At 36.9% G+C, this 24,516-nt stretch overlaps 1 pseudogene; it reads left to right on the forward strand.

Annotated features, from left to right (window-relative positions):
* The first annotated feature begins 12,644 nt into the window (after positions 1-12,644).
* Positions 12,645-13,577, forward strand: LOC139077430 (putative olfactory receptor 2B8; annotated as a pseudogene).
* Positions 13,578-24,516: the final 10,939 nt, after the last annotated feature.

Raw genomic sequence — 24,516 nt, forward strand, 5'->3', positions numbered from 1 at the left:
ATCCCTGCATTCCTGGAATAAATCCCACTTGATCATAGTGTATGATCCTTTTAATGTATTATTGTCTTCAATTTACTGGTATTTTTCTGAGGATTTTTGCATCGATGTTCATCAGTCATATTGGCCTGTAATTTTCTTTTTTTGTGTTGTCTTAGTCTGGTTTTGGTATCAGGGTCATGTTGGCTTCATAGAACGAGTTAGGGACTTTCCCCTTCTCTTAAAATTTTGGAAGAGTTTGAGAAGGATAGGTATTAAGTATTCTTTGAATGTTTGATAGAATTCACCAGGGAAACCATCTGGTCCAGGACTTTTATTTTGGGGAAGTTTTTTGATTACTGTTTCAATCTCCTTACTGGGGACTGTGCTATTCAAATTCTCTATTTCTTGTTGATTCAGTTTTGGAAGGATGTGTGATTCTAAGAATTTATCCATTTCTTTAAAATTTTCCAATTTGTTGGTGTATAGCTTTTTGTAGTAACCTCATATTCTTTTGTATTTCTGACTTGTCCATTGTAATTTCTCTTCTTTCATTTCTCATTTTATTTGTTAGAGCTTTCTCTGTTTTTTTCTTAGTGAGTCTAGCTAAAGGTTTGTTAATTTTGTTTATCTTTTCAAAGAACTAGCTCTCGATTTCATTGATTTTTAATATTTTTTTAGTCTCAATTTCACTTATATCTGCTCTGTTTTTTATTATTTTCTTCCTTCTACTGATTTGGGGCTTTGTTCATCTTTTTCAGTTCCTTTAGGTGCAGTCTTATATTGTTTGAGACTTTTCTTGTTTGTTTAGGTAGGCCTGTATTGCTATAAACTTCTCTATTAGAACCACTTTTGTTGTATCCCATGAATTTTGGCATGTCATATTTTCCTTTTCATTTGTCTCCAAGTGGTTTTTTATTTCCCCTTTGATTTCTTAATTGAGCCAATCATTGTTCAGTAGCATTCAGTTTAATCTCCACATTTTTGTGGCTTTTCTGATTTTCTTCCTGTAGCTGATTTCTAGTTTCATACCATTCCAGTCAGAAAAGATGCTTGGTATTATTTCAATCTTCTTAAATTTATTGATACTTGTTTTGTGGACTAATATGTAATCTATCCCAGAGAATGTGCCATGTGAAAAGAATATGTAGACTGCCATTTTTGGATGGAATGTTCTGTGTATATCTACTAAGTCTATCTGGTCTAATGTGTCGTTTAAGGCCAATGTTTCCTTATTGATCTTCTATTTGGATGATCTATCCATTGATATAAGAGGAGTGTTAAAGTAGGGGTACTATTATTGTGTTACTATTTCTCTTTTCATGTCTGTTAATAATTGCTTTATATATTTAGTGCTTCTGTGTTGGGTGTGTAGATATTTACAAGTGTTATATCCTCTTGTTGGTTTGTTCCCTTTATTACTATGTAGTGTCCTTCTTTGTCTCTTATTACAGTTTTCGTTTTAAAGTCTATTTTGTCTGATATAAGTGTTGCTACTCCAGCTTTCTTTTCATTCCCATTTGCATAAAGTATCTTTCTGCATCCCTTCACTTTCAGTTTGTGATTGTCTTTAGGTCTGAAGTGTGTCTCTTATATGCAGCATATATACAGTTCTTTTTTTTTTCCAATTGGCCACCCTATGCCTTTTAATTGGAGCATTTAGCCCATTTACTTGTTTAAAGTAGCTATTGATAAGAATGTACTTATTCCCATTTTGCTACTTTTTTCCAGGGGTTTTAGTAGTTCTTCTCTGTTCCTTTCTTCTTCTCTTGCTCTCTTCCCTTGTGGTTTGATGGCTTTCTTTATTATTATGTTTGGGTTTCTTCCTCTTGCTTTTTTCTGTGTTCATTATAGATTTCTGGTTTGTGATTACCATGAGGTTCATATATAATAATCCAGGCATATAGCAATCTTTATTAGCTTAATGGTCTCTTTAGTTTGGCCTCTTGCTAAAAGTCCTGCTCTTTTACTCCCCTCCTCCCACATTTTGTTTATGATATCATATCTACCCTCTTTATTGCGCATATGTGTCTGTTACCCTCTTATCATGGAAATATACAATTTTAGTACTTTTGTCTTTTGACCTTCATATTAGCTTCATGGGTAGTGGATCTGCTACCTTCACTGTATTTTTCCCTTTACCAGGTTTTAATATTTTTCTTATTTTTTTTAATAATTTTTTTATTCCTTCTTTGTGGTCTTCTTTTTTCCACTTGAATAAGTCCCTTTAGGATTTCTTGTAAGGCTGATTTCTCAGTGATAAACTCCTTTAGTTTTTGCTTGTCTGGGAAACTTTTTATCTCTCCTTCCATTCTGAATGGTAACCTTTCCAGGTAGAGTATTCCTGGCTGTGGACTTTTTCCTTTCAGTACTTTAAATATATCATCCCACTCCCTTCTAGCCCATAAGGTTTCAGCTGAGAAGTCAGCTGATAGCCTTATGGGGTTTCCTTTGTACGAACCTTGTTGCCTTTCTCTTGCATCCTTTTAGGATCCTCTCTTTATGTTTAATTCTTTTTTCTTTTTCTTTTTCTTTTTTTTTGAGGAAGATTGGCTCTGAGTTAACATCTGCTGCCAATCCTCCTCTTTTTGCTGAGGAAGACTGGCCCTGAGCTAACATCTGTGACCATCTTCCTCTACTTTATATGTGGGACATCAGCCACAGCATGGCTTGACAAGCAGTACAAAGATCCACACCCAGAATCCAAACTGGCAAACCCTGGGCCACCAAAGCAGAATGTGCGAACTTAACCACTGCATGACTGGGCCAGCCCCTTTATGTTTAATTCTTGACATTTTAATTATAATGTGTCTTATCATGGGCCTCTTTGGGTTTATATTTCTTGGTGCTCTGTGTGCTTCCTGTACCTGGATGTCTGTTTCCTTCCTTAGGTTAGGAAACTTTTCAGCTATTATTTCTTCAAATACATTCTATGCTCCTTTGTCTCTCTCTTCTCCTTCTGGACACCTATAATACAGGTGTTAGTGTGCTTGATGTTGTCCCAGAGGTTCCTTAGACTGTCTTTGTTCTTTTTAATTCTCTTCTCTTTTATTTGTTCAGCTTGGGTGGTTTCCTCTAATCTTTAGTCCAGCTCACAGGTCCACTCTTCTGTATCATCTACTCTCTGCTATTGAGTCCCTCTAGTGATTTTTTCATTTCCAGTATTATATTCTTCAGTTCTGATTGGTTCCTTTTTATATTTTCCAGTTCTTTGTTGAAGTCATCACTGAGTTCATTCATTCTTCTCCCAAGATCAGTAAGCATCCTTATGACTACTAGTTTGTCCTCTTTGTCAGGTAGATTGTTTATCCCTGTTATGTTTAGTTCTTTATTGGGTTTTTTTCCCTGTTCCCTTGCTTGGAACATATTCCTTTGTCTCCTCTCTGTGCTATATCTATGTATTAGGTAGGTCAGCTACCTCTCCTGATCTTGGAGAGGTGGTCTGATATAACAGATGCCCCATGAAGCCCAGCAATGTTCTTCCCTCTTGTCACCAGTTCCAAATGTTCCAGGATTCTCCCCTGTGTGGGCTACATGTGTCCTTCTGCTGGAGCAGAGTTATGCTTGCCACAGGTACCCAGGAAGGCTAGGCTGTGCCCCAGGGCAGCTGGTCACAATACTCAGCTGCACGTGGTTGCTATGATCCCTTCTGTCACTTTATCAGGTGTGGTGAGCCCCAGTACAGTTGGCTACAAGGTTTAGTAGTACATTCTTTTTGCAGTTTTTCTGTTAACAATGTAGACCTCCAGCATGGCTCGTTGCTCGGCTCAGGGGCTTACAATTGCTGTAGGCCTGTGGCCCACAAGGCTGTTGTCAGCTCTCAGGACTGCAGTGGAGTCAGGCTGGCCCCAGGCATGAGAGCACCCAATTTTTTTCTGGCTTTGGAGGATGGGGCCGATTCCCTATGTGGCTCTTTGAGAAGACAAGTCTGCTGCAACTCACAAGCCTCACAGCCAGAAGGGACACACACCACGTCAACACAGTCTTGCTCCATGCCCACACCCTGACCCACTGAAGCAGACCCTTCCATCCTGCTGCAGAGGTCCTGCACACTCCACCAATGCAGGCCCACCCCTCACACACGCCCTGCCCCACAGAGGCAGACCCACTCGCCCACCTGCAGAGGTTCCAGGTTCCCCACTTATGCAGGCCCACAAGTTGCCTGAGGGCTTGCGGTTGGCTAGGCCCAGTCCCTAGGGCAGGCTGTCTGCCCTGGCTGAGCTGGATTAAATTGGTGGCCTAGTGGGTGTGGCAGATCCTGGCCTAACAGGCCAGGGGAAGAACTCCAATGGCTCCTGCCAGCATCTGTATCAGCACACCTGCACTAGGTGACAATAATGGCTGCCGCCAATGTCTCCATCCCTTGGGAGGTAGTTCCAGCCAGGGGAGGTCTCACCCCTCACTGAGAGGCACCCAGAGCCTATCAAGTGAATCTGTTTTCATCAGAGGACTGTGTACCTTTCTTTCTGGTGATTTTAGGTTGCTTTTCAAAATGGGTGAGTTTGTGCATGGGCTGTTTAAGAGCAGGCTTTCTTTTTTCCCTTGTGTCCAATAGCTTTTCTGGGAGTATTCTCCATTGTAGTTAATAGCCAATAAAGTCAGATATTATGACACTTGTCTCAGTTATGCTGAATCCAAAAGCTGCTTATTGTGATAATGTTCCCCCACTCAGATCCCCTACTCCTCCAGGGAAGGCTTTATACCTTAGGATTGCTCCCAGCTGGCCGAAAAGCACCACAGCTGGAAGGTGGCATTTTTCCCTCCAGAAAGGAATTTCTGCCTCTCCCACCTCAGCCAGTACTGTCCCTTGTTGTGGGGGTTCTTGTTATCTGGTTTTCAGTTCTCTCTCAAGGATAACTTTTCCAAGAGTAGTTGAAAATTAGTTATGTCATGGGAGGAAGTGAGTTCAGAGTCTGCCTATGCTACCATCTTCACACCAGATCTCCCAGAGAATCATTTTAACTAGACAACTAACTCCAGAATAAGTAGTAACTATACCCAAAACAGTAAGTTCTAATTGATAATCTCCAATGGGGAAAAAACAAAGAAGAGGTTTAACAGCTGATTAACCCAAGCAGGCACCTTAGGTGACTAAATAGAATTGGACTTTAACAGTTCCAAGGTGCTAAATTAAACAAATTATCTTAAAGAAGAACACTTAATGCTCAAATTTGATTTCTCATTTCTTGTGAGGAGTATTCTCTAGGTGTACCTACTAACTATAATGAAGCATTAATAAAGTGGGTGTAAGTTTTCCATGATTCTAAAAGACTGCAGTAATACATAAAAGTGACAGTCAATGAGTATATAATATTGACAAAGAAAGTAAAATTATAAAATAATTTAGAGAGATATTCTAGATTTAAAGGAGTAATATTTAAGAGAAAGGAATTGACTTAAAGTTGTTATTTATAAAACAAGTAAGTATAACTCTAGAGAGCACTCATAGTCTTAATGGTAGCTTGGCTTTAAAAAACATACCAGATCCATTTCCTCAACAAGAATCAATCCTAATCTCTTTTTAGCTAATTGATTCTGATATTTTTTTATTTCTTTGCATTCCTTTTAATGATATCTTAAGATGGGTGCTTATATGATAGTTTAATTCTTTGTTTAATAAAAACGGTTTGACTTCTGGGGCATAAAATAGCACATTATCAACCTTACCTGGAAGAAGAAGACACACTTCACAGAGTAAGAAATGCTTTAACTTAACTATGATGTCTGAAAAGACATCCACTATATAAGAACATTCAAAGTGAAAGGAGCATCAGAGGGAAAAGCTGATCTGTGAAACTAGAAAAACAAAGAAACACAACATGAACAAGGACCTTGACTGCTATGCTTAAGAGTTAACACTTTATTCTGAAGACAATGGTGCACTGCCAAAGAAATTTAAGCAGAAAAGTAAGTTATCATTTTTACATATTAATAAGATTCCTCAAATCCACGTTCATAACCTCACTTCTTAAATCAATATCTACTTGTGAAGGATGTACATGTACCTTTAACATATACAGAGAGAACAAGATAATTCTCAGATTCTTTTTCAATCCACTACAATTAGAGCTTACATTGAAATTACATTCATTGTTTTGGAATTTCAGCTCATTAACTTAATATTCATTAAGAATAAAATTTTGAAAACATAGAATGCATAGGACATAGAATTACACTGGGGATAGAAAGGTGAAGAAGAAATAGGTCCATCCTGAAGGAATTCACATTCTACATGGAATATAGGCAGCCAAGAATAAATTACCATGGCCACTGATTAGTAATAATAATAATTGGGTAGAACATGTTACAAGACCTCAAAAAAGAGAGCAAGTGGGGATTTTATGGTCTTCATAAAGAATATGATCCTTGAGCAAAGAATTCAATTAGAAATACCTTTCAGATGAAACAACATGTTAGAGTGATAGAACGCCTAATATATTGGCCCCAAACTGGAATGTGTATGCAGTGAAAAGCAAGTTGTGGATTTCTTCCCACAACTACAGGGTCCATGGAATAAACACAGTTTCATATGTTAAAGTTGTACTTTTTATTTAATCTTGTAGAAGATAGCTATCTTTAAGCAAAGAAGTGATGCGATTATGTAGTTTAGGAAAAAAAATTCGATAAAACTAAAGAAACTGCGAGTCGATTTGGTTGGAAGTTCTCCTAGGAGATGAATTAAATAGTTCTTGCAAGAATAAAAAGATCTTAATTAATATGTTGATAACAAGCGGAAAATGTGTGCTAGAGGGTGAATGTATTCTAAAAACATGTCAGAAAGAGAATCAACAAAGCTTAGGTTCAATGTTGTGACCAAAACAAAGGGCAGAGTCAAGGAAAATTCAGGAGTCTCAAAGTGGTTACTGAGGGTTTGGTAAGGAGATTATGGAAATTTGACATGTTTTCTTACATGATTTACATGACTTACATGGAGCTATTTTCATAAAATGATAAATTAGATTGTAAAACTATATAAATTTTCGAGTTCATAAATAGTCCATGTGTATATAGCCAAGATTCCATTTGCTTTAGTATTGAACTCAAGAGTAGGTCTACATTGTAGATATGGAAAGAAGATTTATCATATACATAGATAGTAGTTTGAGCCATGGAAACAGCAAAGTATCTCAGGATCAGTATGGAGACAAAAGACAGCCAAGGATAGAATTTTAGGAAATCTAAACATTGAAGCTTATGTCCGATGAGAAAGAAGAGTGAGAATCAGGGTTCCAAGAAATAATAGATAACAAACACAGAGAAGCTATTAGCATAATTTCTTGAAGGAGGGAACATCATCAATGCCAAATTACGTTAAGTAAGATGATGATTAGTTTGTCGACCTTGTTGACTGGAAAGGTATTGAAGATTTCAGCGAAAGCAGCTTCACAACAGCGGGAGGGCAAGAATACAAATAAGAATATTTAAAAGTGTTGATGAGAGGAGAACAAACATGGGTATTTTGTGTACTATCAAGATGATTCTAAGTTAATGAAAGGGAGAGCTAGAAGAGTGTGCGGTTGGGGAAGAGCAACTTAATCTTAATTTTATTTTTCTGATAGGGCACACTTCAGCATATTTTAGGCTACGGATAAACAGATAATGGGATATAAGAAGCTGAAGATGGAATAGATTAGATATGTCTGAGTAACAAAGTCTCAAAAAATGTGGAAGGTAAAAGTTGATAGCACCATTAGAAAACACTTTTTTTAAGTGAGTCATTAATAGTGGAAGAATATAACTAATATGAAAAAAGTCGCAGAAGTTTATACTTACTGAAAATTTTTTTACTCTTTTAAGTAGGAAAAAATAATATTTCTGAAAATAGGATGAAGAATTTAAAGACTAGCCATGGGGATGTAATGTACAGTGTAGAGACTATAGTTAGTAAACATTGTATATTTCAAAGTTGCCAGAAAGTAGATCTTAAAAGTTCTTATCACAAGAAAAAAAAATTTTAACTGTGTGCGGTGATGGATGTTAACTAGACTTATTGTGGTGATCGTTTTGCAATATATACAAATATTGAATCACTATGTAGTACACTTTAAACTAAATAGTATTATACATCAATCATGTCTCAAATAAACAAAAGGATTTAAAGTCTAACAGAAAAATTTGCAATCAATACTACTAGATTTGAGAAATGGAAATTAAGTAGACAATAGGTTCACTCCTAGTCAATTTGGCAGGAAGAGATGGACAACCTGTTGATGTCACCTCTCTAGAGCCTTCCTGCTTGGCTGCTCCCAAGAGGCAGCCAAACTCTGGATGCCTGAACTGAGGCTAATGAGTTACACAGGGCAGGGCACTCTTGGGACCGCTAAAAATAAACACATCCTCATGTATTTCAGTCCCTAAAGCATGTACTTTGACTTTGTGACTTATAAATATATCCTTCAGATGTAGTATTAGCCCTTCTTTCATGGGCAGATTCCATAGAATTCACAGATTCCAACTTCTGTTTAGCTACAGACTCAATTGTCCATTCTAATTTATTTTTCCTCTTTTGCACTGGAACACTATAAAATGAGTGGACAATCTTCCTGGAAAAACCTGAGGATGACATGTTATGCTAGCAATAATTATAAAAAGAGTTGGTACTACTTTTGACTATCCTGAAGTACCAACAATTTCCATTTTCCTTGACTTTGATGATTAACAATTTTCAAGGATTATCCTGCCCAAGGTTGGCATATTTTAAGGCATTTTTAAAATATATGGATCTGTATTTATTTTAAGAATTCTGTTCTATCTACTTCAGCCCCTAACACATTTCTGCAGTTCCACGACCACACACTGCTTAGTAATTACTGAATGTATCAGCATTCATGGGGAACTATTAATCATGTGGTTTCATCTGCTAGATATTAACTTTCCCAACAATATGCCAATCTTCTAGTTTCACAGAACTGCAGTGGTCCTTCAAAGACCATCTTGCTTCTTTGAGAAGGTAATTGGATAGCTATAATCTTTCTTATTCTTCTATGAAAGAAGATGTCATATTTTTAACCCAACATCCATTCAAATGTTCCAAAGGCCAGCTGAGATTGCTCCTTTTGCTCCTGATTCCTTAGATCCAAATGTGGTGGTGCTTCGTGCAGAACTGGTGTCTGTGCATGAGTTTGCTTTATACATCGATTAAATTCTAGACTGAAAGAGTAGTCTAAACTCCACATACCACTTCAATAAAGAAGTGAAAGGACATAAGTATTTTCTCTTTCAATTCAAACCAAATGCTTAGTGCTAAGTCTCATAGGCATGCAACCTGTATTTATGTTTCAGATCCCTAAAGTGTAACAAGGTGTGTATAGGAGAAAAGCCTTCATTGGATATTCATGCTTACTAAGGGGAATCAGTTTTTCCTATTACTGTGGACTTCTGCTATCTACACACCAATTGGAATAACAGAAATAGCAATTTTATCGATAATAATCTTAGCAATTATCATAGTCACATTGTACCTCGTTTATGAACTTGGAATAAGATAGAACTAATATCTGCATCTTAGGCTTATCACTGCATAGCACGCATTTATAATAAAGAACTCTTATAATTTGACAAGCGTGATTACACTATTCTATTGGTATGGGTTGAATAGTGTTCCCCAAAAAAGATATGGTGAAATCCTAATCATTGGTTCCCATTCATATGACCTTGTTTGGAAATAGGGTCTTTGCAGATGTAATCAAGTGAAGGGAAAGTTATACTCAGTTAGGGTGGGCCCTATTCCAATATGACTGGTATTCTTATAAGAAAAACAGAAAGACAGATAGACAGGGGGAGACCGCTGTGTGATTACCGAGGCAGTAATTGAAGTGCTTCAGCTGCAAGCCCAGGAACCCCCAAAACTGGCAGCAAACCACCAGCAGCTAGAAAATTGCAAGGATTTATTCTCTCCTACAGGATTCAGAGACCCTGCCAACACCTTTATTTTGGACTTCCAGCCTCCACAACTGAGACAATAAATTTCTATTGTCTTAAACCATCTAGTTTGTGGTACTCTGTTATGGCAGGCCAGGAAAATAATATAACATACAGAAATCTATATTAAAATGCCTATGTCAATTTAATTCTACTTTTGTAGTTACAATGAACTTTATGTCTTTTTTATTAGAATATGTGCTTTCTTGGTTCAAATCACTTTCTGTGCATCAGTAAGAAGAATAAAATCACTTAAAATCATGTTCTAGGCTGAGTCATGAGATATTTCAGTGATCTCTGAGAAACAACAGCCTATACGAAAGCATTTTAAGAGCCTTTAACTGGCACTGTGATGGACTGGAGACGCTCCTTCTCTGTGACTCTTAAAGCACAAGGATAGAGAGAAGAAGCAAAGGTAAGCACTAACAACATTTGATAAAACAAATTCTGGTGACCAAATGCCAGTTTTATGATTCTGGATATTTTGAAACAAGGCCTGATAATCTGGAAGCTATAGAAATTAAGAACCGTTTTGTCACTAAAGGGTGTGGAAGGACTGAGGAGAGTATATTCAAAGTACAACAGTAGGGGGCCAGCCCCATGACGTAGTGGTTAAGTTCAGGTGCTCCTCTTCAGCAGCCGGGGGTTCTTAGGTTTGGATCCTGGGCACAGACCCACACACCACTCATCAAGCCACGCTGTGGCTTGATGTGGCCCACATATAACGTAGAGGAGTATTGGCACTGGTGTTAGCTCAGAGTCAATCTTCCTCAAGCAAAAAGAGGATAATTGGCAACAAATGTTAACTCAGGGCCAATGTTCCTCATCAAAAAAAAAAAAAAAAAAAAAAAATTCCACAATAGATCTATTGGAACATAAACCTACCAGGTTTCAGTAAAGAGCTAAAAACATTGTCTTTCTTTGGTTATTAAAAGCTGACAACAGTATCTCTTTTATTTTGAAGGAGAGAAGGCCAGGAAGCAGGGGTGGGGGGAGCAGCCTTTAGAATCTCAGAGCTTATTAGTCATAGATTTGTATTAGAATTCAAGCATCCTGATTCCCACTTCATTGCATTTTAGAACTTACTATTCCAAATTAATTTCACTCTTTGAAAACACAGTAACAACAGCCACCAAAACAATATCCTCTTGCCTGGTCATGGGTTTTGCTAACAGAAAAGTGACATTTACAAAAGATTAACAGTCCTGAAAGGGTCCATACAACACAGCATTTTACAAAAATCTAAAGTTTGAATGGTAAAGACTGCTTATTAACTGTTGTTCGAGATTCCTTTTTTTTTTTTGCCCTTGTACACTTATAGATTTCAATAACCCTTAAATTCACTTTCTATAACCTATTACAGATTTTAAACTTCTACCGTATTTTCATTTATTCAACATATATCTTTTGTGAATCTACCATATACCAGACTCTTTTCTAGGCTGTTGTGATATTATGAAATATTTCTCTTCCTTACGTATTATTTACTACTAAACTTGCATCATGGAGGGTGTGTATGTGCGTGTGTTTGTGTGTGAGAGAGAAGTTTATTTCCAAGAAAATGCCTGCTGATTTTAATTAAAAAAGGAATGATTTGGTATTTATAGGAAGAGCAGAGTGAAAGGTGGAAAAAAATAAATTACTCTACCACATTGAAGAATTTAAAAAGAGAATTACAAAGTGAAAAAAAAGCAAAGAGTAAACATTGTGTTGTTCGTTCCCTGAGTTTTTGCTGAAAGTGGTATCAATGGTGATTCTTCAGGATTAGTCCTCCAAAACATGAGATTTTGGACACAATGAATTCTTAAATCATTTCCAACCTTTAAACATGATTTCAGGCTCCGTAACCAAAGGTTCCTTTGGTGTAGGCATTAAAACGTATTATTCTCTTTGAATAAAATTGGTGATGGTAAATTTTATTGTTTATGAAACTTCAGATAATATATTTTTTCTCTACACAAAACAGAAGAAAGGCAGTCTGAAATATTTCAATTCTTCATGGAAAACAAAACTAGAGGGACTGGGGAGTACATATTTGCAAAATATTCAAGACAATTAGATTTCATTTTTTGAGAAACTTGGCTTATCTTTAGAGTTCATGCAATTATAAAAAGGCAGTGTCCCTAGCAGTAAAGAACTCATGTCGTGGCATCAGTTTTAATCCTGCCTCTGCTATTTTTTTTTTTTTTTTTTTGAGGAAGATTAGCCCTGAGTTAACATCTACTGCCAATCCTCCTCTTTTTGCTGAGGAAGACTGGCCCTGAGCTCACATCCGTGCCCAACTTCCTCTACTTTATATGTGGGACTCCTGTCACAGCATGGCTTGCCAAGTGGTGCCATGTCGGCACCCGGATCCAAACCGGCAAACCCCAGGCTGCCGAAGCTGAACTTGCACTCTTAACCGCTGAGCCAGCCCCTCTGCCATTCATTAGATGAGTCACTCTGGGAAAATTACTGAACCTCTTTAAGACTCAGTTCCTTCTTCTATTCAGTGGAGATCATGATAATGCCAAGCTCATAGAGTTGTTGTGAGAAAATGCATAGGAAGTTTAGGCCAGTGCCTGAAGCAAAGAAGGTACTCATATACAGTACCTATTTATCACTCCCTTTCTTGCCAACCAGGAAGTGTTGTGAAAATGCTTCAAGCTCCCAACCAAACTCTATTTACCCACTCTAGGAAAAAAGAGGTGGATTAAACATGGAAAATAAAAGCATAGAGTCCTCTTAATTCCAACTGGCAGAGTACAATGGAAAGAGCTAATGACAGCACCTTCTCTGGATTCATTCTCCTGGGCTTCTCCAACAGACCTCAGCTAGAAACGGCTCTCTTTGTGGCCATCCTGATCATCTACTTTTTGAGCTTTCTAGGTAATGGCACAATTATCCTTTTGTCAGTTTTGGATCCTCGCCTCCATACCCCTATGTATTTCTTCCTCTCCAACCTCTCTTTCATGGATCTTTGTTTGACTACTTGCACTGTCCCTCAGACACTGGCCAACTTTAAGGGGAAGGACAAGACCATCACCTATGGTGGCTGTGTGACCCAGCTCTTCATTGCCTTGGGACTCGGGGGAGTGGAGTGTGTCCTCCTGTCTGTCATGGCCTATGACCGCTATGCGGCTGTGTGACGCCCACTCCACTACATGGTGATCATGCATCCCCAGCTTTGCTTGCAGCTTGTTGTGACTGCTTGGCTTACAGGGTTTGGCAATTCTGTAGTACAGACGGCATTGACCATGACTCTTCCCCTCTGTGGTAAAAACCGAGTAGACCACTTCTTCTGTGAAGTTCCAGTGATGCTAAAACTGGCCTGCACCAACACCTCCATCAATGAGGCTGAACTCTTTGCTGTCAGTGTCTTCTTCTTGGTGGTGCCCCTGTCATTAATCTTAGTATCCTATGGTCACATTACCCGTGCAGTCCTGAAGATAAAATCAGCCCATGGAAGGCGGAAGGCTTTTGGAACCTGTGGCTCTCACCTAATGGTAGTGATCATTTTCTTTGGCACACTCATCTCCATGTACCTCCAGCCTCCCTCCAGTTATTCGCAGGATGTGAACAAAAGCATTGCCCTCTTCTATACTCTGGTGACTCCCCTGCTGAATCCCCTGATTTACACTTTGAGGAACAAGGACGTCAAAGGGGCGCTAAGGAGACTAGTGAGGAGAACCAGAGACTAGAGAGAGAGCTAATGCAGGGCATGCAGGCCCAAGCACTTGTGCACTGGAAGACTTCTGAGTGACTAAAATCTAGTCATATCTTAATTCAACAAATTCTTGCAAAGCACCTGCTGTGTACGAGATGCTATTCTAGGTATCTGGGATATATCAGTGATGGAAACAGAGATCCCTGGCCCCACGGAGCCAACCATCCAGTGAGGAGCAAATAAGTTATATAAGATAGCTAAAAGCAAACTGTGGTCTTCTGTGTATTGGAATACTATACAATAATGAGAGTAAACAAATTTTAAGTACCTACAACATGAGTGATTTTCATAAACACAATGTTGAGTGAAAGAAGCCAGACACAAAATAGTTCATACTGTATGATTCCGTTTACATAAGACACAAAACCAGACAAAATGAATCTGTGATGCTGGAAGTCAGAATACTGGTTCCTTGGGGCCAGCCCAGCGGCATAGTGGTTAAGTTCGTGTGCTCTGCCTGGGCAGCTCGGGGGATTCACAGGTTTGGATCCCAGGCACACCACTTGTCAAGCCATGCTGTGGTGGCATCCCACGTACAAAATAGAGTGAGACTGGCACAGATATTAGCTCAGTGACAATCTTCCTCAAACAAAAAAAGGAAGATAGGCAACAGATGTTAGCTCAGGGCCAATCTTCTTCAACAGCAACCAAAAAAAGAATAGTGGTTCCTCTAGGGAGTAATGATTAGAAGGAGAAATAGAGGGAGGGGGCTTCTGGGCTTCTGCTTACGTTCTGATTCTTGACATGGATGCTGGTTACATAAAGTATACAATTTGTGAAAATTCATCAAACTTTCCACTTAAGGCACTTGCACTTTTTGTACGTATATTGTACTTCAATATCATTTACTTTTAAAAAGGTTTAAAGAAGCTGAAAATTAATAGAATAGTATGACACTAAATAACCACATTAAGTATTTTTTGCTCCTTTCACACAAAGTTTGGGTTTATATTGTGATCTCAGTTACTTCTCTCCATTGAACTGAACTAGTAGATTCCAAAGTGGTTTTGATATTAGTAATATTTAGCCAATTAGAATGAATCCTAATTCTCTTTTGAAGATCTCAATCAAAGATAATTTGTACAGTGAGTGTCTGATCGCTTATTCATTCCACATAGATACCTAGTGGCCAGTTCTTAAGGTAAAAATACTGATAATTTTCAAAAGAAAATTTTACTACTGAGTATTGTATTGCTGTGAATTAACTATATTTTGACTGAAAAAGATGTTTAGTGTGTGTGTGTTTGTATATCTGTGTGTATTTGCATGTATGTAGTCTACAAAAATCCACAGTTTAGTAGAAACCTAAAAATATTTTCATTCAACAGGGATTTCAAGATATTTAATATTTCATGGCATACTAGTAAAATAGCAGATTTTGAAGGGGATTTATAAAATAAAGTAAAAAATAGAATCAAATAATTGGTAAACTCAATGTGCAGTTAGTTTAAATATTTTCTTCTTAAATGTTTATTAAACTATGACAAGTTTGAAGCTTTGTTCATTTATTATTATGCTAATTAAAGTATAGAAGAGCAAGGATTTATTCTGTTTACTTAAAATAAAATTGATTAGTGAATTGTTGAGTTCCATAATGATTTTGTCTCTGCTTGTGTTGAATAAATTGAGTGATTTCTGATTGTATTCTGGATATAACAGAGAAGATATGATTTTTTTAACTATTTGTTCAAGGTCATATTCGTTTACAACATTGTGTAAATTTCAGGTGTATGTTATTATACATCAGTTTCTGTAAAGACTGCATCAGCGTCTGGCCTCATGGCTGAGTGGTTAAGTTCACAAACCCTGCTTTGGCAGCCAAGGGTTTCGCTGGTTTGGATCCTGGGTGCAGACCTATCACCGCCCATTAAGCCATGCTGAGGCAGAGTCCCACACAGCACAACTAGAAGGACCTAAAACTAGAATATACAACTAGGTACAGGGGGGCTTTGGGGAAAAGAAGAAAAAAAAAAGATTGGCAACAGATGTTAGCTCAGGGCCAACCTTAAAAAAAAAAGAGAGAGATTGCATCAGGTTCAACATCAATAGTCTAGTTTTATCCATCACCATACATATGTGCTCCTTTACCCCTTTCACCCACCACTGAACCCCCTTCCTCTCTGGTAACCACTAATCTGTTCTCTTTATCCATCTGTTTGTTCATCTTCCACATATAACTGAAATCATGTGGTGTTTGTCTTTCTCTGTCTGGCTTATTTGGCTTAACATCATATCCTCAAGGTCCACTTATGCTGTTGTAAATGGGACAATTTTGTCTTTTTTATGGCTAAGTAGTATTCCATTGTATATATGTATATACGTGTGATATGTGATATATATCACATCTTCTTTATCCATTCATCAGTTGAAGGGCACTTGAGTTGCTGCCACATTTTGGCTATTGTGAATAATGCTGCAATGAATGTAGAGGTGCATAAATATCTTTGAATAGTTGATTTCAAGTTCTTTGGATAAATACCCAGTAATGGGATAGCTGGATCATATGATATTTCTATTTTTAATCTTGTGAGAAATCTCCATACTGTTTTCCACAGTGGCTGCACCAGTTTTCAATCTCACCATGAGGGTGCTCTTTTCTCCACATCTTCTCCAACATTTGTTTTTCTTTGTCTTGTTAATTACAGCCATTCTGACAGTTATAAGGTAATATTTCTGTAGGTTTGATTTGCAGTTCCCTAATAATTAGTGATGTTGAACATCTTTTCACGTGCCTGTTGGCCATATGTATGTCTTCTTTGGAAAAATGTCTGTTCATATCCTGTGTCCATTTTTTGATTGAGTTGTTTGCTTTTTTCTTGTTGAGTTATATGAGTTCATTTTATATTTTGGAAATTAATCCCTTATTGGACATATGATTTGCAAATATATTCTCCCAGTTGTTGAGTTGTCCTTTCATTTTGTTCATGGTTTCCTTTGCCGTGAAGAAGCTTTCTAGTCTGATGTAGTCCCATTTATTTATTTCTTCTTCTGTTTCCCTTGCGTGAATACACATTGTATTCGGAAAGATGCTGCTAAGACTGATGCCTAAGACTGATGCCTAAGACTTGTGCCAGTACCATGCTGTTTTGATTACTATAGCTTTGTAGTATATTTTGAAGTCAGGGACTGTGATGCTTCTAGCTTTAGTTCTTTTTCTCAGGATTGCTTTGGCTATTCAGGGTCATTTGGTTTTCCATATAAATTTTAGGATTCTTTGCTCTATTTCCATGAAGAATGTCATTGGGATTCTGATGGCAATTACATTGAATCCATAGATTGCTGTAGGTAATATGGACAGTTTAACTAACTTTATGCCTCCAATGAATGAGCATGGGATATCTTTCCATTACTTTCTATCTTCTTCAATTTCTTACAATAATGTCTCGCAGTTTTCAGTGTATAGGTCTTTCACCTCTTTGGTTAAATTTATTCCTAGATATTTTATTCTTTTTGTTGGGATCGTAAATGGGATTGTATTCTTGACTTCTCTTTCTCCAAGTTCAGTATTAGTGTGTAGAAATGTAACCAACTTTTGTATGTTGATTTTGTACCCTGAAACTTTGCTGTAGTTGTTGATTATTTCTAATAGTTTTCTGGTGGATTCTATAGGGTTTCCTACACATAGAAACATGTCATCCACAAAGAGTGAAAGGTTTACTTCTTCCTTCCAATTTGCATCCCTTTTATTTCTTTTTCTTGCCTAATTCCTCTGGCCAAAACCTCCAGTACTATGTTGAATAGGAGTACTGAGAGTGGGCACCCCTGTCTTGTTCCTGTTCTCAGAGGGCTGGCTTTCAGTTTTCACCATTAAGTATGATATTGGCTGTGGGTTTGTCATAGATGGCTTTTATTATGTTGAGGTACTTTCCTTCTATACCCATTGTATTGAGAGTTTTTTTTTATCATACATGGATGTTGGATCTTGTCAAATGCTTTCTCTTCATCTATTGTAAGGATCATGTGAATTTTATTCCTCATTTTGTTAATGTGGTGTATCACATTGGTTGATTTGTGGACGTTGAAACATCCTTGCATATGTGGAGTAAATTTCACTTGATCATGGTGTGTGATCCTTTTAAGGAATTTTTGTATTCGAGTTACTAATATTTTGTTGAGGATTTTTGCATCTATGTTCATCAGGAATATTGACCTATAATTTTCCTTTTTTGTGTTGTCCTTTTCTGGTTTTGGTAACAGGGTAATGTTGGCCTTGTAGAATGAGTTCAGAAATGCCCATATGCTTCCCTATTTTGAAATAGTTTGAGGAGGATGAGTATTAAATCTTCTTTGAATGTTTGGTAGAATTCACCAAGAAGTCATCTTGTCCTAGACTTTTATTTTTTGGGAGGTTTTTGATTACATTTTCAATCTCTTTACTTGTGATTGGTCTATTCAGATTCTCTGTTTCTTCTTGATTCAGTTTTGGGAAGTTGTATGATTCTAAAAATTTATCCATTTCTTCTAGGGTATCCAATTTGTTGGCATATAGCTTTTCATAATGTTATATTCCTTTGTATTTCTGTGGTATCCATTGCAATTTCTCCTCTTTCATTTCTGATTTTATTTACTTAAGTCCTCTCTCTTTTTTTCTTAGTGAGTCTGGCTAAGGGTTTGTCAATTTTTTTTGTCTTCTCAAAGAACCACCTCTTAGTTTCATTGTCCTTTCTTTTCATTTATTTCTGTTCTGAATTTTATTGTTTCCCTCCTTCTATTCACTTTGGGCTTTTTTTGTTCTTCTTTTTCTAGTTATTTTAGGTTTAGTTTAAGATTACTTATTTCAGATTTTTGTTTGTTGAGGTAGACCTCTATTGCTCTAAATTTCCCCCTTTGTATCACTTTTGATGCATCCCATAAGAGTTGGTTGGTTGTGTTTTCATTTTATTTGTCTCCAGATATTCTTTGATTTCTCCTTTGATTTCACCCTTAATCCAATGGTTGTTCAGTAGCACGTAGTTTAGTCTCCACATGTTTGTGACTTTCACAACTTTTTTCTTGAAGTTAATTTCCTGTTTCATAGCACTGTGGTCAGAAACGATGCTTGATATGATTTCAACCTTCTTAAATTTATTACGTCTTGCCTTGTTTCCTAACATGTGGTCTATTTGAGAATGTTCCATGTGCACTTGAGAAGAATGTGTATTCTTCTGCTTTTGGATGGAATGTTCTATATATATCTATTAAGTCCATCAGTCTAGTGTTTAATTTAAGGTTACTGTTTCCTTGTTGACTTTCTGTCTGGATGATCTACCCATTGATGTAAGTTGGGTATTAGGGTCCCCTACTGTTACTGTGTTGCTTTCCATTTCTCCTTTTAGTTGCTTTATATTCTTTGATGCTCCTGTGTCAGGTGCATGTATATTCATAAGTGTTATGTCTTCTTAGTGGAATGTCCCTTTTATCATTCTATAATGCCCATCTTTGTCTCTCATTATCTTTTTTATCTTGAAGTCTGCTTTATCTGATATAAGTATGTCTACACTCATTTTCTTTTGCTTGCCATTTGCTTGGAGTATCATCTTCCATTCCTTCACTCTGAGCCTATGTTTGTCTTTAGAGCTGAGATGTGCTTCCTGGAGGCAGAATACTGTTGGGTCTTGTTTTTTAATCCATCCAGCCATTCTGTGTCTTTTGAGTGGAGAATCCAATCAATTTACATTTAGAGTGATTATTGATACATGAGGGCTTAACAATGCCATTTAATCTCTTATTTTCCAGTTTTTCTATATTTCCATTGTTTCTTTTCCCTTGTATTTCTGACTGCCATTTCAATTTGGTGGCTTTCTGTGATAGTTTCTCAGTTTTATCTTTATTTATGATTTGTGACTCTGCTCAGATTTTTTGTTTAATGGTTACCATGATGTTTGTATAGAAGATCTCGTAGATGAGACAGTCCATTTTCTGATATCCTCCTATCCCCATTAACCTGAGCAGATTCCATCCCTTTCCTCTTCTCCTTCTAATTTTTGTTTTCACAGATTACTCTTTTTTGTGTTGTGAGCTTGTGACTAAGTTGAAGAGTTTATAGTTATTTTTAATGCTTTCTTTCCCTTTATACTCTGTGTTATAATTAAATGTTTGCTAACCTATTCTGACATAGAGTGGCAACTTTCAGATTTTGTCTGACTATTATCTCCTAGCTTGAAGCTTTGTAAACTTTTGCCTTTTTATTTCAAACAGGAGTGCTCCCTTCAACATTTCTTGTAAGGCAGGTCTGGTGGAAATGAACTCCCTCAGCTTTCGTTTGTCTGGGAAAGCTTTTATTTCTCCATGATATCTGAAATATAATTTCATCAGATAGAGTATTCTTGGTGATAGTTTTTGTGTTTCAGTATTTTGAATATATTGTTCCATTCTCTCCTAGCCTGTAAGTTTTCTGAGGAGAAATCTGCTGAAAGTATGATGGGGGTTCATTTGTAGGTTATTTTCTTTGCTCTTGCTGCCCTTAATATTTTTTCTTTGTCATTGACTTTTGACAGTTTTAATCTTATATGCCTTGGAGAACGTCTTTTGGCATTGATGTAATTAGGAGTTCTCTTGTCTTCATGTACTTGTAAGTCCAGTTTTTTTCCCAGGCTTGAGAATTTCTCAGCTATTGTTGCTTTGAACAAGTTCTCCGTTCCTTTCTCCTTCTCATCTCCCTCTGGGATACCTACAATACTTATGTTACTTTTCCTAATTAAGTTGGATATTTCTCAAAGAATTTCTTCATTTTCTAAAAATCTTAGTTCTGTCTCCTCCTCTACCTGAAGCATTTCTATATTTCAATCTTTGAGCTCACTAATTGTCTCCTCCATAAGGTCTGCTTTCTACATTATTTTTTCTACTTTATTATGCTTTCTACATTATCTTTTACTTCATTAATTGTGTTATTCATCTCCAGAATTTCTGTTTGCTTTTTTTTTTAAGCTTCAATCTCTTTGATGAAGTGTTCCTTCTGTTCATTAATTTTATTCCTGAGCTCTTGAACTGTCTTTCTGAGGTTTCTTGTAACTCGTTGAGTTCCTCTATGACTACTATTTTGATTTCTCTATCAGTTAGATTGTAAACTTCAGTGACTTCAAATTTGCTTTCTGGAGAGTTATAATTTTCCTTCTGTTCTGCAGTGTTACTGTAGTTCTTCATGGTGTTTGAGCAATTGATCCTCTGCCAGCACATTTGTGGTAGTAATCACCTTTTCTTATTTCGGTACAGCTGTTGTTGCTTTGGTTCTAATCACCTGGCTCTTGTGTTCCTCCACTGGCTCTTTGCAGGCTCAGATGCTACTTTCCCAAGAACCACCTACACTGCTGTTCCTGGGTTATCTTGGGTTGCTCATTGCACCACTGCCAAGGTTGCTTCATTCAGGTGCCACAGTCACTGGCAGGGGCTGAGGAACCCAGAGACCTGTACACAGCTCCCGCTGCTGCTGGAGCTGGTGTTTGGGTTCCTGCCACTGGAAGCTGAGTCACCAGTTCTGCTGTGGTTCTTGTTGCTTCTGGTTGGAGGTTCTACTTGCCACAGACATGATTATTTTAATAATAATTCCCTAGACTTTTCTTTCAAACATAACAACTAACTTCACTGATAACCATATCATTTTTATGACACAAAGGTTCCATACTCTATATCCATCTAGGTGTTTACTTTTGCCTTTTCAGCAAATAAACATTGCTTCCATTCACTAACTCAATTTATTATCCCATTCAAGGTAGCCTTGTGTGACTTCCACTTCCAGATAGGATGTATTAGGTTGTAACAGGCCAATATTCCCACTGAAATTACTTGAAAAAGCCAGATGAACTTTTAGCAATCATACTTTTGAAGACATTAGAGAGCTGTGGAAGTGACAGGAGTGATGTAGATGAGACTTACAGAGAACAGAACCTTCTGAACTGAACTGATGAGTGCCAGTATTCTTTTTCCCAGGGAGCATTTGCAGAGCCTGAATGTGAGCTGACGACTGGTCTTGGCCCAGAGAGAAGGCCTTTGCCAGAAGGAAAAGAAACCATCATAACAGTCATGTAAGGCTGAAGTGACAAATGGAAACCTAAGAGACTTCAAATACATGGCCAGATGTTTCCAGTGGAAATTTCCATTATCAGTGGACCACGTGGGAAACCAGAGAGTTAGACCAATAGCTTCAAAAATATAAAATAAAACATCTTGCACTTTTATTGTGCTTGAGAAATGCATACCCACTAGGGAGAGTCCTATCTCTACCACACAGCTCTCTTTATTAAGGCATTTGCCAAATTTTGAGCTGCATAGAGCAGGGGACTAAGTAGCTAAGCTGAAGGGCAGAACATAATCTTCCAGAGTCTTTCAGGACCGATTAAAGACTTTCCAGACTTTCGGTCAAAATCCCAGGAGGACCAAGCCCTAGAAATAAGAGAGAACAAGAGGTAGACTGAATATAAGTCTGCAGTCCAGCCTGACCAACTTAGTCTTAATCAAAGAAAGGGAGAACGCTCCCCGGGGGAAGATAACATCCTCTAGGATCCGCTATGGTTCTTTTATACATCACATCTGGTATATCATTAAAAATTAAAAGACATTAAAAGAAGGAACATTATATGACTGATAATTGAGGGGAGAAAATGATACTAGAAGCAGGGGGACAAATGATCTAGATAGTGTATTTAGCAGCCCAAGACATTAAGATAGCTGTGATTAATACATTCAACAAAAATGGAGGAAAAGATGGGAAAAAGTGATGAAAGGAAATAGAATTTCAACATAAAATTGGAATCTATGTGAAAGAATTAAGCAGACATTATAGAAATTAAAAATACAACTTCTATCACTAGAACCTCTCCAAATGTGCACACGTAATGAGTGTAAGACTCATATATATGCCTTTGGAACATTCTTCTCATGATTAGGCACACAAGTCTTAAAGGTATTCTCAACAGGCAAGGGTATGGACTAGTTTTGTGAGGTTTTCTATTTTTTAATCACAGCAATAGTGAGCAGGATTTAAAGCTTTCCTTACTTTAGAAGTAAGTGGATGTGTGATGGAATGGAGATAAACAGAAAATTGCTTCCCTGTGACGTGCAGAAAAAAAAAGAGGGTGGAACTCAGGAAACAATAAAAAGTCTTGTTAGAAATCAAATGTCAATAAAAAATTATAGGTTTCTTAATGCAAATTTAATCTGAACATCCAAGGTTTTTATAGAAAAAAAACAGCACTGAAAGTTCAGAATCTTATCCACTAATTAAGGATAGCACTTGATTTTGGAAGTACCATGCTTTAAGAGTAGGATTTCACGCTAGAGGACCTTGGATTGGAATCCAGGCCCCAGAAATATGACTGTTTGACTCTGAAGAGTCAGTTACACTTTCAGTGCCATGGATTACTGATCTATAAATAACAGTTAATGTCATTTAAAAAGAAACAAAATTTTTAAAAAAGAAGGATTGGCATTATTCTTTAAATATTTGGTAAAATTCACCAGTGAAACCATCTGATCCTCAGCTTTTGTTTCTTAGAAGGTATCTGACTACCGATGCAACCTCCCTACCTGTTATTGGTTTCTTCAAATTTTCTATTTCTTCATGATTCAGTCTTGGTAGGTTGTATATTTCTAGATATGTATCCATTTCTTCTAGGCTATCCAACCTGTTGGCATATAATTGTTCATATTAGTCTCTTGTGATCCTAGGTGTTTTTGTGATATCAATTGCAATGTCTCCTCTTTCATTTCTGATTTTATTTATTTGAGTCTTCTTTTTTGTTTTCTTAGTCTAGCTGTAGTTTTGTCAAATTTTTTTATCTTTTCAAAAAACCAGTCTTAGTTTGGTTGATCTTTTCTGTCATTTTTCTGGTCTCTATTTCCTTTATTTCTGCTCTGATCTTTGTTATTTCTGTCCTACCGCTAACTTTGAGTTTTATTTGTCCTTTTTCTAGTTCCTTGAGGTGTAAAATAAGGTTGTTTATTTGAGATCTTTTTTTCCTTAATGTAGGCATTTATTGCTATTAATTTCCTCCTTAGAACTGCCTTCTCAGCATCCCATAGGTTTTGATATGTTGTGTTTCCATTTCATTTGTTTTAAGATACAAGCATACCTCATTTTATTGTGCTTTGCTTTACTGCACTTCACAAATAATGTTTTTTACAAGACCCTCCACCAGCAAAAACATTACAACTCACTGAAGGCTAAGATAATGGTTAGCATTTTTTAGCAATAAAGTATTTTTTTAATTAAGCTATGCACATTTTTTAGACATAATGCTATTGCACACAATAAACTACAGTATGGTGTAAACATGACATCTATATGCACTGGGAAGAAAATCATGTGACTTGCTTTATTGAGATATTTGTGCAATTGCAGTGGACTTGGACAAAACCCACAATATCTCTGAGATATGCCTGAATTTTTTTACTTCCCTTTAATTTTTTTTGGCTTCAGAAGTGAGTTGTTTAATTTCCGCGTATCTGTGAATTTTCCAGCTTTCCTGCTATTATTGATTTCTAATTTTATACCATTGCAATTAAAAAAGATGTTTGGTATTCTTACAATCTTCCTAAATTTGCTAAGATTTCTTTTTTAAATTATCATATGTTCTATCCTGGAGAATGTTCCTTGTGTGCTTGAGAAAATATGCATTCTGCCACTGTTGGATGAAATGTTCTGTGTATATCTATTGGGTCTTTCGGTCTAAATTACGGCTCAAATCCAATGTTCCTCTGTTGATTTTCTGTATGGATGATTTATCCATTGTTGAAGTCAAAGTATTGAAGTCCTGTGCTGTTATTGTATTGTTGTTTATTTCTCCCTTCAGATCTGTTAGTATTTGCTTAATATATTTATTTGCTCCTGTTTTGGGTCCAACATATTTACTATTGTTGTGTCTTCTTAAAGAATTGACCCTTTGATCATTATATAATGAAGTTCTTTGTCTCTTGTTACCATTTTTGCCTTAAAGTTT

Source organism: Equus przewalskii, chromosome 19, assembly GCF_037783145.1.
Source record: "Equus przewalskii isolate Varuska chromosome 19, EquPr2, whole genome shotgun sequence".
Lineage (NCBI taxonomy): Eukaryota > Metazoa > Chordata > Mammalia > Perissodactyla > Equidae > Equus > Equus przewalskii.